This window comes from Macrotis lagotis, chromosome X, assembly GCF_037893015.1.
Source record: "Macrotis lagotis isolate mMagLag1 chromosome X, bilby.v1.9.chrom.fasta, whole genome shotgun sequence".
In the NCBI taxonomy this organism is placed as follows: domain Eukaryota; kingdom Metazoa; phylum Chordata; class Mammalia; order Peramelemorphia; family Peramelidae; genus Macrotis; species Macrotis lagotis.
Genome location: NC_133666.1, coordinates 453,529,775 through 453,548,068, shown reverse-complemented (window position 1 = coordinate 453,548,068; position 18,294 = coordinate 453,529,775). Strand labels below are relative to the sequence as shown.

General features: G+C 35.9%; 1 protein-coding gene across 2 annotated transcripts in view; it reads left to right on the top strand.

The window, feature by feature from the left end:
* CABLES1 (Cdk5 and Abl enzyme substrate 1) overlaps positions 1 to 18,294 on the top strand; it is a 147,776-nt gene that overhangs the window by 17,519 nt on the left and 111,963 nt on the right. Inside the window, exon 1 of one of the 2 annotated variants that reach the window (XM_074199425.1) lies at positions 998 to 18,294. This exon is cut by the window's right edge and continues 17,514 nt beyond it. The exons of the other annotated variant lie outside the window; for it this stretch is intronic. The gene's annotated coding sequence lies outside the window, so the exon portion shown is untranslated. Of the gene's footprint in view, positions 1 to 997 lie in introns of those variants that run through there. 2 annotated transcript variants of the gene reach the window in all.

Below are 18,294 nucleotides of genomic sequence, written 5' to 3'. Positions count from 1 at the left end.
CACAGGTAGTTAATATTGAGGCTGGAACTGAATATAGCTCTACCATTATGCCATTTAGCTGTCTTGCCTAAATCACCTCTTATACCTATTTCTCCTTATCAATATTTTTTAGTAACAGTTATGTCAAAAGGCAGACTATTTCTTGATCTAAGGGTAAACTAAATGTTTTGGCCCTCTCTTTGGGGCTATCTGAAAGTTCTAATTCATATGGGAAAAAAATAAATGCCTATACTTTATTTAGATGGGTTAGAATAATTTTGAGTGTTCCTATTTTTTTGATCAGGTTATCTCAGATAGGCTCATCCTTATAGAAAATTATTTACACAAGAGAAAAGGGGGTAGTTAGGTAGCACAGTGGATAGAGCATCAGCCCCGGAGTCAGGAGGACCTGAGTGCAAATTCAGCCTTAGACACTTAATGTTTACTTAGCTGTGTGACCTTGAGCAAGTCACTTAACCCCATTGCCTTGCAAAAACAAAAAACAAAAAACAAGAGAAAAGAATTCCATCCCAGGAGGACTTTATAAAGCAGTGTAATATTTGTTATAGAAAAGTTGACTTTAATTTTTCTAGTGCCAGGAAAACACTGTTCAGATTCAAGTTTTATGGAAATTAAAAAGATAACCTATAAACTGGAGTAAACAAACATTTACCTGGGAACTCTGATTTTGTTGTTGTTCAGTCATGTCCAATTCTTATGACCACAGATATTATTCATGGAGTTTTCTTAGCAAAGATACTAGAGTGGTTAGCCATGCCCTTCTCCAGTGTGTCTCCATTTTACAGATGAAGACCTGAGATGAGTTAAGGGTTAAGAGATTTGTCCATGGTCACATGTCTAAAGTCAGATTTGAACTTAGATCTTCCTAATTCCAGACCCAGTGTTCTATCCATTATACTACTATACTACCATTTGCCTTCATTGATTTTTAGATGATCTCAAATTGATAGGAATATATATATATATATATATATATATATATATATGAAGATAGATATAGATGGATATGATAATATATTATAACATTTTGATTTTTACAAATTTTACAAATTTATTCTTGCTTTGAAAGGGAAAGTAGGGCGTGTTAAACACCTGAAAAACATAAATTTTATAAATAGCTGTATCCAACAGAGGAAATCTCCAGTTTCTTTTTATAGATTTGGCAAAGGTAATGGAGATGGCTATTTTATTAGCATTGGCATCTTCTGTTTTCAGTGGGAGTATGTTTAGCCTTTTATACCAATGTCAAGAGCAAGTGGCTTGGTTTCCATTTCCTTTTTCAACTTCAGAGCTGAACAGACCTACAAAACATGTTTGTATGGGGTAGGTGACTGTCTTTGCTATGGGCTACAGGTGGCTGAAATGGAGAATCATGTTATTAGTGCGCAAAAGTTGTTAAATGCACTTGAACAGAAATGTCTTTTAGTGTTGAACCTTAAAGAGTTTGAGGCCAGCAGTGACACCCAGTCATACAAGCACAAAATAATTTTTTTTCATATTGACTCTTTCATGGCTTAAAATAGGATCCTGGAGATCAAAGCAGTGGAGAATTCCTTCAAATAAAGTGTTATTGTAGGAAAAAATTCTGGGAAGTCATTTTCTTATAATGTCACTTGGACAGTACAGTGCACTCTGAATTTCATTTTAAGTGTACTTGGGGTCTGTCTGAAGTTCCATCATAGAACATCAGTGGTGATGAGGCTTAGTAAGTTCTTAGAAAAAGTTGTAGACTCTGAGCTTCTAAATATAGACTAGGTTATAAAATTAAATTCAGGTGCTTCCTAATAAGTTTTAGAATGCTTTCCATGGACTCAGCCCTTGAAAAACAGGGAAATGATACAGTGTGATTATGTCTTTATGGCACAGAACTAAGTAAAGCCTTCACAATTGTCTGATGTTTTTCATTAACATAGACCCCATAAATGGTTATCTGACTTTTGGATCTCAAGAACTCTTAACACTCTTAAAAATTATTGAGAATCTCAAAGAGCTTTTGTTTATGTTGGGATATGCCTATTGCTGTTTACCATATTAGTAATCCAAATGCCTTTAACAGTATTATGAAAATAGTTTTGACCTCCAAGACCCAACCCCACAAAGGGCCTGAGGATCACCAGGCATCCTAAGATGACACTTTGAAAATCACTGAACTAGATAACTCAAGTTCCTCCAACCTCAATTCACTTTGAGGCCAAATTATTTATTCAGCTGTTTGAATTTAACAGATTAAAAGCACACCACATTGCCACCTAATTTTTCAATTTTGCCAAATTAACCTTTTTGGTTGTTGTTGAGCAGATCTCATTGTCACATCCTATCAAGAAATTTTTGTTGACTATATGCAAAACACCATGTTAGGCACTTGGATGGGGCGGGGACAGGGAAGATTATGACATCATCTCTACTCTTCAAAGAATTGGGAGTCAAGGTAGAAGCAGGCAGAAAAGAGTGAAAATTTAAATAATCCAGGCTAAAAATATCATATAATGCAGTGTGGTCTCTTCTCTATCATCCTCCAAAGCTGAGTGATGCCAAATTCTCCATCATATCTTGCTTTCACCCCCTCAGGAGAATGTCTTCTTTACCAGGACTGTCCAAAATATGATTGATTGGAGTTGCTCACTTCTTCCTACTTACTCCTAATTGTCCTCTCTGAAAAGTATGGGGGGAAAATATATGTATATATTAGTAAACAGATATTAATATACCATATTGGATGTTTCATAAAAGTAAACAGCCTATTCCATTGGTTATAAATTTAAATTTTGTCTGCAGAAAATAACAACTGAGATTTGTTTAGGTTTTTAATGTTTGCCAAGTATTTTTACACTCATTTGAGTTGTAAAGTGTAACCCTTTGAAATAGTATCAAGTATTATTGTTTCCATACCTCAGAAAACTTAAGGTCACATAACTCATAGTAGTCAGATGCAGAACTTGAACCCAGTTCATCCCAACTCCATTTTCTACATTACTATACTAACTTGCTTCTTTTTTTAGATCAAATTAAGAAATATTTTAGTTAGCTTTCTTAACAATGAAGTATCAGTTAATTTTGGAATGTATTTTTTTTAAACTGTGATAATCCCCACATAAAGTTACTGATTGACAGTATTCTTCTGCCCCTTATCTCTACTAGCTCTAAATTTATTTACTAGGATGCTCAGTCTCCATGAAGAAAGGATTAATTTAGGTGCAAGGGGATAGTATAACTAGAGACTTTGAAAGCAATATAAAAACTGTTTACATAGCCTACATATATATTTTTTGGTATGCAAAATTGGGCAGCTGGGTACTGCAGCGGATAGAGTACTGGCTTTGGAGCGGAGCCAGAAGGATAGGAGTTCAAATCCAGTCTCAGACACTTGACTCTTACTAGCTGTGTGATCTTGGGCAAGTCACTTAACCCTGATTACCTCACATACAGGGCCTTCTGATTCATGTCTGACCACTAGACTCAGATGGCTCTTGCAGAGAAAGTGAAGCTGGTTTCTTAGCACAGCGTCCCCTCACTCAAATCCAATTCACATGCTTGTCATGGCATCACCTCCCTAATGTTGTGGACTTCTTCAAAAATGAAGGACAAAAATTTTTTGTTATGATGATGTAATTGCTATCTTAAATCATTAGTTTCGAATAATTTTTTTTAATTATTGGGAGTCATCCATTATTTGTTTATTCAAAATAGTATAATTGGTGCTGAGGTAAAACCCAAACTCATATTTGCCTTAGTGACCCAGTATTAAACACTGCTATCCTTGAACTGTCTGAATTCATCAGATAATCCTGTTAAGCTCTTTTACTTCCTTAAGAAAAAAGCTCTCCTGTCTGTGTTGAATGCTCTTGTGTCTGTGGGGAAGTGTTTTGTGACACATTTTAAATAGACCTTTGGCCTCTATACAGTTTTTTTTTTTAATCATGCATTAAACTTCACCAATGAACAAGTGTCTCTTTCTTCTGGGTCTGTGTTTATTCAGCTTGTGACTGGAGTGCCCCATACACTACTAAATAGATTCGCGTCCAGGCTGTGTGATGTTATAAAAGACATACGATTGTTTAGCCTGTATTAGATTGCCTTCTGTCTGGGGGGGGGGGGGGGAGAGGAAGAAAAAATGTAAAACTCAAAACTTGCCAAAAAATGATTGCTGAAAACTACTGTTGCATGTAGTTGGAAAAATAAATAAAATATTTTTGAAAGATATATGATTAAGTTCAAACAGCAATAATTAAAACATATATATTCCTACCTCCAAGAATTATTGAATACAAGTAGCAGGACAACATTAACATGCATTAAAAATTCTTCAAGCTGTTTCAAAAAGAGCAATTAATTAAGATCCAGCATAATTTGATTTGTTTTATTTGATCAATTAGCTCTCTACTTCAGTTACCTTTACCATATTTTTGTTGTTCATTTTTTTAGCTCTGTCTTGGCTCTTTGTGACTGCATTTGGGTTTTTCTTGGCACAGATACCAGAGTGGTTTGCCATTTCCTTCTCCAGCTCATTTTACAGATGAGGAAACTGAGGCAAACAGGATTAATTGACTTGCCCAGGCTCACCTGGCTAGTAAGTGTCAGAAACCAGATTTGAACTCAAGAAGATGTCTCTTCCTAACTCCAGGCCTAGCACTTCATCCACTCTACTGCCTACAGAATGTTAAAAATAAAGAAGCCTTTATTCCGGTGGGTCTAAACTTGGGATCTGTGAAGTTGGTTATCCTTTTTAAAAAAAAATTGGTAGCTATTTCAATTTAATCAATTTCCTTTGTAATCCTAGTCATTTTATTCTACACATTTAGAAAAACCCATTATTTTGAGAAGAGGTCCATAGGCTTCACTGGGCTGCCAGAGGGGTCTACGTCACCAAAAAATTTAAAAATCTCTGCTTTAAATCTTTGTACAATGACAGTAAAATCACCTTTATGTCTACTTTAAAATTATCTAAGTTAAGACAAAGTCTTTAGAGTCCATAAAATGATATATTCAGGCTGTTACAAATCTTGACAGTAGAAAGCTAAATTAACAATTAATAGATGAATATGGTTATTTATTTTAGAGAAAGGGAAAAAAACCCAATAAATCATAGCAGTTGTCCTGACTTACTTTTATATTCCCTGACATCTGGAATGGGAATCTACATACTATAGACAGAGATGTCAAACACAGCCCAAGTACTCCCAAGTTCATGACATTAAAATGTTATTGGAAAATATTTAATAAAATTATTAAAAGTACAGTAAGATACAGACACCATTGCATTTAATGTAAGTCACTATGCAGCCCATGGGAGCCTTATTTATGGATTAGTGGCAATCATTTCTATTTGAGTTTGATTCTACTCTATAGACTATTTAAAACCTTTTTTCTTCATTGAATTGGTATTTCATTTATTTTCAGAAGCTATTCTGGAGACAGGTGCATATTTTCTTGATGGCTTTCGGAATATTATTTTTCCATTTGTTTTTAAAATGTTAAGACTGCGAAAGCTCTAGTATAGCCATAGCATAGTGCAGTCGATAGATTACTGGGCCTGGAATTAAGAAGGCCTGAGTTCAAATTCGACCCCAGACACTCTGGTTAAGTCTCTTAACCCTGATTGCCTCAGTTTACTCTTATGTAAAAATAAGCTCCAGAAAGAAATAGAAAAACTATTCCAATAACTGCCAAGAAAACCCCAAAAATAGGATCATATAATCGACAAGATTGAAATGACTCAACAACAGCTAGTGACTAGAATCTCGTCTTTTGATTTGTAATCCACTAGTTTTTCTCCCATTACACAAGGCTTTGATGTCTTCCATTAAGCATATACTCCACTGCTGTAACTTTTTAAAAGTCAACATTTAAGCATAACTGCTGTAGAAGACTTTTGACATAGGAAAACATTTTGTAATAGCAATTCAAAAGCTATTCTAGTCTGTGCATCCATTAATGATTTCCTTCTTATGAGAAAGCCCCTCTCAAATCAAGACTCCAGTGAAAACCATGATGACTGTAACATATAATGCATTTGGGAACTCTTATGTAATTCATTCTACCTTGGATAAATGTTGATATTTGATGATATTTAAAGTCTCCTATTTAAAAATTTGTGATTCTGTGAGATGCCTTATTTTTATTCTTTTCAGGTATCCTACAGATCTGATTATGTCACCTCCCTCCATCCCCAACTAGGATGTTTCTGCAATGTTTCTCTTTTTTCTTCTAAGATAAAATACTCAATCTTGCAATTTGAGTTTATAGAGAATCTATATTCCTTATTTCCTATTTCTCCCCCTTCACAAATATATTTAATCTATATCATTTAACCTAGTTAAATCTATATTTTAATAACCTAGTGGCTATTCCTCATAGACAACATTCCATTTCCTATCTCATTATCTTTGCACAGATGGTTCCCCCTTTATCTTTATTGTACTACCTCCTCATTTCTGCTTTGTAGAATTCCCAGCTTCCTTTAAAGTCCAGGTACCACCACTGATAGATGGCTTTTCCCAAACCTCCTCCACCCCCTCATTTCCAGGTTGTTCAAGCCCCTTCCCTCTTGTAATTACTTTGTATTATTTTGTAAATACTTCGTTGTTTTTTTTCTGCAGACATGTTGCATCCTCTCCAATAGAACAGAAGCTCATGGCTATTAATACTATTTGGGTGAGCAAAAAGTAACCTATATGTTATCCTTGAGGGCAAAGGATTATTTCATATTTTTTTCACCATATCGGTTATGACTTGAGAAAAAAAGTAGGCGCTTGAATTTTTTAATTCAGTCTAATTTTACACAATAGGTTTGTTTCTAAAAAGTTGAATATAAAATAGATTCATTACAAAGTGAATTTTTAGTCTGCTTAGCCATCAGGTCATTTCCATTTTAAATGTTTCAAAGCAGTATTGCTTTAGTAAAAGGAAGACTACTCTGAAAGTTTATCCAATTTTGTAAGTTACATTACTTTATAGAGAGTATTAAGACAAAGTAAAAACAATTCTACTCTTTTAGAGAGATAGACACTTTGGAATTCTTCTCTAAGAAACATCAGAGAGGCACCATCTAAATTACTTGGCTGGTTGGTTAGCCTGGGAACTTCCTGTAGTTTTAAGGAATCCAGGTGATTTGAGAAACATTTTGGGATTGAGGCCAGAAAAGTCTTTGGCCTGAAACATAAATGTTTTAAGGGAAGAATTCTTTGAGCTGCAACTGTCTGCCATTTTACTAAGTATGGATTCACACCCTTGCCCACATGCTATTTGCAAAAATAAAAAAAAAAGATGCCACACAGTTTGGTTACCTTTTATACAGTGAGGCTTCCATCAAGATTGCAACAATTCTTCAGTCACTAATGATGATTAAAGGCTGGTAACACCCAAGCCAATAGTTTTTGGGTTTTTTTTTTTAATACTTAGGGTCCTTCATTTTTTGATTTCACAAAAACACAACCATCAAACATGTTTTTAATGGCCCTTGGTGAATTTTCAAGAATAATACCCACAAGTAGAACATAAATGTTGTGGCATAACACAAAACCATTTAAATTTTTCTGGCTTTATCTTTTTTTCAAGTATATGCTCTCATGGACAATTTTAGCCATAGGGGCTGAAATTGCCCTTTCTTTTGCCAGAATTAACTGAAGGTCTGGCTCATGCAGAATGAGAGTCATGGTGTGAGGAAAATGGGAATCTTGGTGTTGCCAGAAATTGTGTGAGAGAATTAGCAAATCAAATCGAGCACATGATGCCTGCCAACTCATGTCAGCCCAGATAATTCACTCTCCTTTTGGATGGTTTCTTTTGAAGCCCTCTCTCTAATAAAAGACTAGGAAGAAGGTGAGAAGAGGGTTTTTTACAATGGGAAAGAGAAAACTGGCTTGAATGTACCAATTGTTTCATCTAGCTTCGTTGTCTGAAAAATTCCCATGAATTCAAGAGAAATGAGGAATTTTCTGCCTATTTAGAAAGAAGTAACTGAGGATTTTTTTGGGGGGGGAGGCATGTAATCATCTAGTTAACACGTTATCTAACGACTAAAAGAGTTGTTATCTACAGTTTATGCTATTTCTTGCTTTTCTTCCATTCATTCTTATGTTGTCAGAACATTAAATTATAATCAAAATAGGATGAATCCATTATTTTATTTTTGATCAAATTACCCACTAGGTTCTATACTGTTTATTCCCAGTCTGCATAGATGAAAATAACATTAGATCCATTTTTTTGAAAGAAAGCCTAGAAGCTATGAATGAATTAATTAAATGGATGGAGTTAGAAATGAGATTCCTTATCTCCTAATATACTTTAAGGGGGACTCAGTTCACTTGACAAGACTTATTTCAATATCACAACTTTGGAACTCTATCCCTCTAGACTCCTAATTATGTGTTCTAATATTTCTATGCTCTCTTTTTGATCACCATAATTTTTTTTAACATTCCATATTTCATGAAGAATTCTTCCTTGGTCTTGCTTAGGAAGGCAAGCAAAGATGTATCTTTCTGGGAAGTTTCATTTCCCTTTTGGAATCTCAATTGGACGCTCTATATGTTCTTCCTGCTATCACATTTTAGAAGCTTTTACTGGAAATCAGTGGTTTTGATTTGCCAGATTCTTTTTCTTTTGCTATTTTCCTGACAAATTCATAATGAGCAGTGTAAAGCTAATAGGTGTCTATCCTTATGGAAAGTTGTGTTGGTTAGCCTTCCAACCACAAGTGTTTCTTGTTGATTGTGGTGAATGAGCCTTCTTAATTATAAGGGTTGATTTCCTTCAATCTGTGGTCTAGGGCCACAAGTCAAAGATAGTATTATATATATACAGGTAGATACTTTTGAACTGACTTCACCTCTTTTGGGTAAATGACAGGTAAGTAGGTGTCTTGGCACCTCAAAAAGTGAAGTTACTACTAAGCTTTATAGGACTCTTTAATTCAACAAACATCTGTTAAGCACCTACTATTTGCAAGAGCCTTATGCTAGGCACTGGGGGAGAAACCAAATTTAAATATGAAACTGTCTCTGCTTGCATGGAATATATAATCTAATATAATCTTTGGGCATAAGTTTTCTGCACAGAGGGAAGGAACAGGACCAAAGAAAGCCAACCTCTGCTCCTAGTGGGACTGAAGCCAATCTACACCTACTGGCAATCTTTGTGTTACAAATCAGGGAATGATGCAAGACCTTAGAACAAGGGTCGAAGACTTTCAGTTCTTTATTTAATTGAATTACCACTTGCAATTAAGTGAGGTTATTTTGCTCTTGGCCAAAGTTTGGAATAATCTTCCTCCTGGTGACTACTATAACTAACAGTCCAAAGGGAGTCTCTTGTTATAATAAGAATGTTTGAAGAACTGTGTATAATTGAAGATTTTTTTTCGAGGAAAGTTTTTTTTGGGGGGGGAGAAGGGGGTGTATGGGGAAGTATTCTTAATATAAACACACACTTCAAAGAAGCTTGGTTTTTGACTAAACCAGAGTTGTTTGCGAATGTAATCTTTAGACACTGTGTAAAGGAGTACTGATCTGGCAAAGAACAAAGATAAGACAATTAGATATTACAAGTTAATCGGTTGTTTGTCCTTCATTCTCAAAGATGACCATGACATCAGGGAAGTGATGCCATGATATTCAAGTGAAGTTGACTTGAGTGAGGGGTTGTTGTGCTAAGTCACCAGCCTCATTTTCTCTGGGTCCAGTTGCCAGATAGGAATTCAGATGACTGGAGATGACCTTGGATGCAGTGGAAGACTTTGACCTTTTTGAGCTAAGGTTTTTCTTAGGTCTCAGTTTGACTGGGGCAATGTCCATTTCTTGATTAAGTTTGGTACTACCTAGAAAACTGACTTGCATCTTCCCAGATTCATGACAAAAACCTAAGTTGTTCCAGTTGTAGAAAGCTTTCAGGATCTCATGATAAAGCAATCCTTTGTTTAGAAAATGGACCTTAAATTTGCTTAAAGATGTTTTCTTTGAGACATTGTAGAAACATCGATGGGGGGACGTCTAGTGCCCTAAAACAGACTTGTGGAAATTTGGAAGGTCTGTGATTGGAGGGCCAAGATACAGAGCCAGAGCAACTTCTCTGACACTAACAAGGGCTCTCTTTAGAGAAATATTTTTTAAATTAATATTTTATTTGTTTTCCAATCATATACAATAGTAGTTTCTATCCATTTTCTGTAAGGTTTTGAATTTTACAATCTTTTCTCCACCCTCCCTTCCCTCTCTCCCCATCCCCCCACAGAAGGCAGTCTGGTAATCTTTACATTGTTTCCATGTTGTGCATCGATCAAAATTGAGTGTGTTGGGAGAGAAATCATATCCTTGGGGAGAAAATAAAATATTAGAGATAGCAAAATTATGTAGTGCATAAGATACTTTTTTATTAAAAAAATTGAAGGTAATAGACTTTGGTCTTTGTTTAAACTCCACAGTTCTTTGTCTGGGTATAGATGGTATTCTCTGTCACAGGTTCTCTAAAATTGTCTCTGTTGCCCTGATGGAAGGAGCAAATTAAGACTGATCTGCACCCCCATGTTGCTGTTATGCTGTACGATGTTCTTCTGATTCTACTCATCTTGCTCAGCATCAGTTCTTGCAAGTCTTTCCAGGCTTCTCTGAATTCCCATCCCTCACGGTTTCTAACAAAACAAGTGTTCCATAACATACATATACTACAATTTGTTCAGCCATTCCTCACTTGATGGACACTCATTCAATTTCCATTTCTTTACCACCACAAACAGAACTGCTATGAATATTTTGTACAAGTGATGTTTTTACCCTTTTCCATGATTTCTTCAGGGTATAGACCCAGTAGTGGTATTGCTGGATCAAAGGGTATGCACATTTTTATTGCCTTTTGAGCATAATTCCAAATTGCTTTCCAGAAAGGTTGGATGAGTTCACAGCTCCACCAGCAATGTTTTAGTGTCCCAGATTTCCCACATCCCTTCCAATGTTGAACATTGTCCTTTATGGTTATATTGGCCATTCTGATAGGTGTGACATGCTATCTCAGAGATGCTTTAATTTACATTTTAGAGAAAGATTTCTTAATCTATTTTATGCCTTGACCCTTTAATAGTACTAGTCATCATAACCTCTGGCATTTCTATAGTGCTTACCATGTGGCACCCCACTATGCTAAATGGTTTACAGACATTTCTCATTTGATCATCCCAACAACCCTGGGATAGATACTATTATTATCTCCCATTTTATAGATGAAGAACCTAAGGCAAACCGTTGTGAAGTGACTTTCCCACAGTCACACAGCTATTACGTGTCCAGGGCCACATTTGAACACAGGAAGATGAGTCTTTTTGACTTTAGGCTTCACTATGCCACCTAACTGCCCTTAGACATTCTTTACCCACTTGATTTTTTTCCCTATTGTCATTAGTTCATGATCTTTTGAGTGATGATGACCTTTATTTAGAAGGCTCTACAAATTAATTAATTCAAACTACCATCCACAAATGGGCATTTGGAGGACCTCATCAGCAGTAAGGAATTCCCTTTTTTTCTGAGCCATATGCTGGGTATTCTCCATAATTGCAGCAGATATTTTTGGTAAATTTATTGCTCCCTAATGTCTTCTGCATTATGTATTAGTAATAAGATGATCCTTAACTTAAGTCTTTGAAGGAATCTTGACAGGAAATGGATCTTAAGAGTTTAAATATAGGGCCTTCATTGCATTGATGATGAAAAAACTTGTTATAAAAATACTTGTTTTCAGTTTTTCATCTCATTGTATTTCTTTTGAGTTCTTCTTAAATTCATCATTTTGTGGTGTCTTAGGTTCGTTGGATCTCTGGACAAGCTTTCTTTTATTCTGTTATTTTCTTCCATTACTTCTCACTGTTTTATGTACTATTACTTCTCATAATTTTTCTTCTCATAATCCTTCTTTGTCAGACCATAAAATCAATTTACATTCTAAATCAGTATTGATCTTTTCTGCCTGGCAAGGAGAAAAAGTGGTTTGCTTGCTAAAACAGTTTCTGGACATCTAGGGTAACTGGTAACTATTGATTTATATTGATTATATTAAATTTCCTTAGGATATGACTGTTTTCTACGTCAAAGTCTGTTATTTTATTCCTTTCCCCCTTTTTTGATAACAGATCATCTAAATAGGTCAAGTTGACATTTCTATATTTACATGCTTTATCTTCTCATTTTTTCCTAGTTTGATATTCATGTCAATCTTTGCTCCAGTTACTGCTTTGACTTCACACAGACTGATAAAATAAATGAATCACATTTTTAATTCCAATCAATGGGTCTCATAATAATGCTTATTTTGATGATCAGTAAAGAGCCAGAATGAATCATAAATGTATGTAAAATATGTGTATCAGTAAACAGACGTACCCATATGTGTCTAAAAGTATATGTATGTGTGTGTTTGTGTATAGACATGCATACATAAATATACACACGCACACACTTAACTTTAATAGCTTCTACTTTATGTAAATGCCAGAACTTCTTACAGACAGCATATTATAATCATGTTACTATTATCACATATAAAAGATCCTCAAGTAATCTTTGGTCTGAGCCAGAGTTAAGACTCATTGACCTAGGAAAAAGAAGCCAATATTATTATGTCCCAAACCCATTGATTTGTCACAGCTGTTAGAAGATGAATGTCAGCTTGCTAATCAAAGCATTGTCCTCATGGGTTCAAATCTCTCCTCTGATGCTTGCTACCCATGTACCTATGGACCTCAGTTTTCTCATCTGGAAAAGGAAGAGGTTGTACAATATGGTTTCTGAGAACATTTTCAACCCTTTTCCTGGGAACTATGTAATCTCTTAAGATGAGAAACTAACCTTTTCTCCTTTCTGAAATATCGATGTGGAGGGTGGCATTGATGCATGACCCCATCTCTCTAGGCCTCAGTTTTTTTCATCTCTTAATAAAGAGGATAAAATAGGTGATTTTTAATGTCCCTTCTAAAATCCTGTATTTCTTGGATATTCTAGAGAACTATCCCAATAAGAACATCTGCATTGTCTTCCTTAGTCCATGGATTTAGACAAATCAACAAGTTTTAACGCTAGTATCTTTTTGAATTAACTTTCATGAGCCAGATTCCTAAAGGAGCTGCAGAGAGACAGTTGTTGTCTTGTGGCCCTTATGTAGATTAGGGTTTTTTTTATTTTGATTTTTTTTCTCTTATAAATCAGAACAACGGGCGGCTAGGTGGCGTAGTGGATAAAGCACTGGCCCTTGGAGTCAGTAGTACCTAGGTTCAAATCTGGTCTCAGACACTTAATAATTACCTAGCTGTGTGGCCTTGGGCAAGCCACTTAACCTCCATTTGCCTTGCAAAAAAACCCCTACAAATAAAAAAATAAATCAGAACATCTCTGGCCTGTTTTGTGTTTTATAAATGTTCTGTCTCTTAAAATCCCATTAAAAGCATGTTCAAGGGGTGGCTAGGGTGGTGCAGTGGATAGAGCACTGGTCCTGGAGTCAGGAGTACCTGAGTTCAAATCCAGCCTCAGACACATAAAAATGACCTAGCTGTGTGGCCTTGGGCAAGCCACTTAACCCCATTGCCTTGTAAAAACTAATAAAAAAAAAGCATAGTTCAAATGTCACCTCATGAGGAATATATGGTACAGTTGGATATCATATTAGCTAGAGTGTTGGATTTAGAGTTGGGAAGATGAGTTCAAATCATTGTCCTCGATGCTTAAAAGCTATGATAATATGATACAGAGGGACAAAGGAATAAGCAGATAAAGTACTCTTGGAAAATTTGAGAAGGGATTACTCTTGGTGTTGCCAGATCTGGGACTTGAAAGAAGAAAAGGATTTCAATAAAGATCAGTAAGGAGGCATTTCAGATGGGGAAGACTGAGAAGCACCCATTCTTGCCCAGAGTGGCACTAGTAAGGCAGCTAGATGGTGAAGTGCACAGTGCTTGGCTTGAAATGAGGAAGCACACTTCCTAGCAGTATGACTCTGGGCAAGTCTCTAGCCCTATTTGCTTCAGTTTCTCTGTCTATAAAATGGACTGGAGAAGGAAATGACAAACCACTCACGTGGTTTGCCAAGCAAACCCCAAAATAATGTTGAGTTGGACACAACTGAAGTGACTGAACAATAACAAGTCAAACTCAGGTTTTCTTATCCAGAACCTAGTGCAGTTTCCTGTACTATGCTTTCTTAGAATTGATCTCCATTTCTAAAATTCATGGTTTCTATTTCTTGCGTATACAGTCAAGATGTTAGTCTGATCTTCAGGTACCTATAGCTATTCATCTTCCCCTGAATGGAGTCACAAGCTGTTATTTCCACTTTATTCAACATTGAAGCATTTATTAAATATACCTTCCTGTAAAGCACTGTGTTAGGCCTAGAGGATACAGTGCTGGGTGCCAAGGACCCAGAGACAAAAAAAAAAAATCACAGACTCTGACCTCAAGGAGCTTATATTCTACTAACATAGTGTTTGACCCCTAGTAGGCATTGATGAATCCTAATCGATTGACAAATGGAAAATAATTTGAACAATTCAATAGGCCCAAGATATTTTGAGAAGTAGAATTAACTGCAGACAGATCAGGGAAAAAATGGGCTGTCATAAAGAGAGCATTGAAGGGACTTGATAATTCTAAGAGGCAGAGGTGGGGGAATCCTACCAAGGGTGGCAACCTTTGTAAACACATGGAGGGGATGGAATGCTGAGATCCAAGAATATCAAGCACTCTATTTTGACTGGAACAATTATAAAGGGCTTGAAATGGGGATCTGAGAAATCTCCTCAAATGATCTTGGGTTTATTTAACTGTTTAGATTATCTTGGATTTGTCAATCAATCAATCACTCATTGTATGGAATGTTACAAAATCAAAGCGAAGTGAGTAGAACCAATAGAACAATTTGTATTATATAACAACATTGTAGATAATCAACTTTAAAAGATTTGGAAACTCAGATCAACCCAGTGACTGAAATTGGAATGAAATGTGTTCTCCCTCCCCCCCTTCCTAACAAAAGTAATGAATTCAGAGTGCAAATTGAAGCTTACTTTTTTAATTGAAACCTTTTGGGGAGGGGGGAGAAGAATGTGGACAATGCAGAAATATGTTTTCCTTGACTGTATATGTTTATAACAGGTTTTTCTTTTCTTGCTTTTTCAGGAGGAGGAAGGGTAGAGGAGAGATGGGGGAGAGAGAGGGCAGGGAAGATGGATGTATTTGAAAATAAAGTAAAATTTAATTTCAAAAATGTTTTTAAGAAAACAGAAAAAGGGAAGATCAAAAATAATTTTATCCTTTAAGGAGTAGGGAGGCAATATACTTTAGGAAGATTATTTTGGCAGAGGTTTGGAGGTTGATTTGTAGAGGAAAGAAATGGAAGCAGTGGAACCAATTAGGAGACTCTTGCAATATAGTCCAGGCCAGAGGTCATGAAAGCCTCAACTAGGACTTTTTCAATAGTGAAAAGGGGAACAGATTGGAGAGATAATTCAGGGATAGAATCTCCAAATTTTTTGACTAATTGGATATCATGAGTAAAGTAGATTAAGGAATCCAGGGTATAGATCTAGGTGACCAGAAGGATAGTAGTACCCTCAACAGAATTGGGATAGATTGAAGGAGGGGGTGTTTAGGGAAGAAGATAATGAGAACAAACATTCTGAGGGGCATGAAAGGCTGATCACTGAGGGTTTTACTCCATCTGCCTGAGTCCCCTAATAAAGAGCACAGGATTAAACTGCAACCTCCCCTAGCACTAGGCCAGGAAAAACCCTCAGAAACAAGAGCATTTGACTGAATATTTTAAATGTGCACTTTTAAATCTACCTCGATGTGTTTGAGACAAATTTAAGATGCTTAGAGGATGGGGAAGGAAATTGCCACTTGAGGTTGGAAAGAAGTAGGAAAAGTATCAGTCTTTTCTTACTTGTGTCAGGCTGACCGTTTACTAGGTATGGCAAGCACTGCTGTTAATATAAAAGTCTGAGAAAATTGTAGTGGTTTATTTTTTTAATAAAGCCAAAATTTTGCAGCAAATAATTCTAGACTGTATCTAAGCTATCAAAATGTGTTTCAATTACTGATCCTTCAAAACAAGAAAAGGTCAAAATAAATGGAGTGAAAATCTTTCGGGAACATTTATGCTGGTGCCATTACTAGAAAATCAGCTCCTAAAGTCACAGTTAAATAAGACTTTGAAGTTAACTATCCTCACCTGACTCCCTGCTGCTCCTAATTAAATTAGCTCTAGCTGACATCCAATTCTTCAGGAGTCCCACTAGAGCCAGCCTTTAGTCTTGTTCTTTTTGACATGGATTAGCCTTCTCCAGCTCATTATTCTGCAAGTCCCTTGGTCCACAATAATCCTTTCCCCTTTTAACCCGATCTTGTATATTGATTGGCCTTTTTTGTTGATGATCAGTGGTGTCTAATTTGTCAATATCCCATTTGGGTTTTCCTTTGGCAGAGTTACTCGAATGGTTTGCCATCTCCCTCTCCAATTCATTTTACAGATGAGGAAACTGAGGCAAACAGTTATGTGACGTGCCAGGATTGTCCAGCTAGTAAGTGTCTGAGACCAGGGTTGAACTCAAGGGAGGAGCCCAGTGCTCTGTCCATTTTACCATCTAGCTGCCCCATATTCTTTTCCTTGATCTACTGCTTTGAGGGATATAGAAGAAATAGAGGGTATAGCTGTCTGCCTTCAAGGAACTTAAAACTTTTGGTGTAAACATTATTTACAAATATGACTAAATTAAAGGACATGGTAGTGTATCAGTAGGATATGATAAAATATCAAAATATATATGAACAAAGGCATGGGGGAAATTAGCATGATGGAAGAGGAAATATAAAAAAATAGAATATCAGAAACTTAGAGACCATCTATTCTAGCATTTTCATGAAATTAGAAAATTTAAACCTAGAGAAATACATAGAAAAAAGGAAATGGGAAATTAGGTCAGCTTGGGGCCAAAATAAAGATGATGTTGAATACTACATAGAAAGGAAAAAGCTTCATCCAGTAGGGAACCTGTAATATATTTTTGAGGAGGGTAGTAGCAACATGTTGTAGGAATATTATTTCAATAATACTGCACGTGATGAATCAAAGACTATGAGGTTATCAGACCACAGAATACTTGAACCCTGATAACTTGTGCTAAATCTTTGAAATGGTACTTATGCCATTAGTTAGAATTTCTGAAATTAATATAAATGTAAAAGCACAACAAATTCCTGTATGACTGTACAGATTTAGAGTGTAAAACTGTAGAAATAAATCCTTTGTGTACAAGTGTGTGGAAGTATCTCAACATGTTAATGTCCAGTTGGTTTTGTCTCATTCATTGATTTGGGCCTTTTAAATGAGGACTGAATAGAACATTAAATTTATTGCATTTTATTCCTCTCTTGTTCCAAAGCATCCATAATGCTTTTTTTCCTTCCTGAATTCACCATGTTTTGTTTGTACACAGACATGACAAGATACTATTAATGTTAAAGTCTCCACAAATTCTCTCATTTGATTTTCCTTGAAAATAGTGGAATGAGTATTTGTCATCTCTTCTGTGGAACTTTTCACATTTTTCCTTTGGACCATGTTTATCTGCATTTAAATAGGTTAATTTCTCAGATTCTTGGCACAGTACCTTGCCTTTCAAAAGTACTCACAAAGTTTTTATTGCATGACCAGACTGGAATTAGTTGTACGTACAGTCTGTGTTCACAGAATAGGATTTTTCCCTCTGTGTGCTTATTGGCCTCCCAGTATGTGCTTCAGCCAAAAGTGCCATCTCTGCTACTTAGTAGCCTCAGCCTTCTCTTAACCTCTCTGACCCTCAGCTTCCTGTAAATTAAAGATAATAATATTTACACTATCTGCCCCAGATATTTGTGAGGAAAGCATATTACAAAGTTTAATGGTGCTGAAGAAACACAAGCTCAAATCAGATGATGGTTAAATCTTCTAGTCTTGTCTGGCCTATACATCTGATGTCAGTAGTCCACAGCCTTCCTCTGAAGTTTCTCTTAGTGTTTACACAAGGAGTCTTTGTCTAGGTGAACAAACAAATGAGTGGAATGTCACCACCTTTCTCCTGCCAGACAGAAGTCCTTAGCTAAGGAGTTTTCAGGCAATAGAAAAATTTTTTTATTTGTATTTTTATTTTCTAAGAATGTTTAATTTTGTTTAAACAAAGCTGTACTGATTTGGAGTGATAGGGATCTGGGTTTGAATTATGGCTATAGAATGTACCTGGGGGTAAGTCACATAACACTGAACCTCATCATTTAAAAA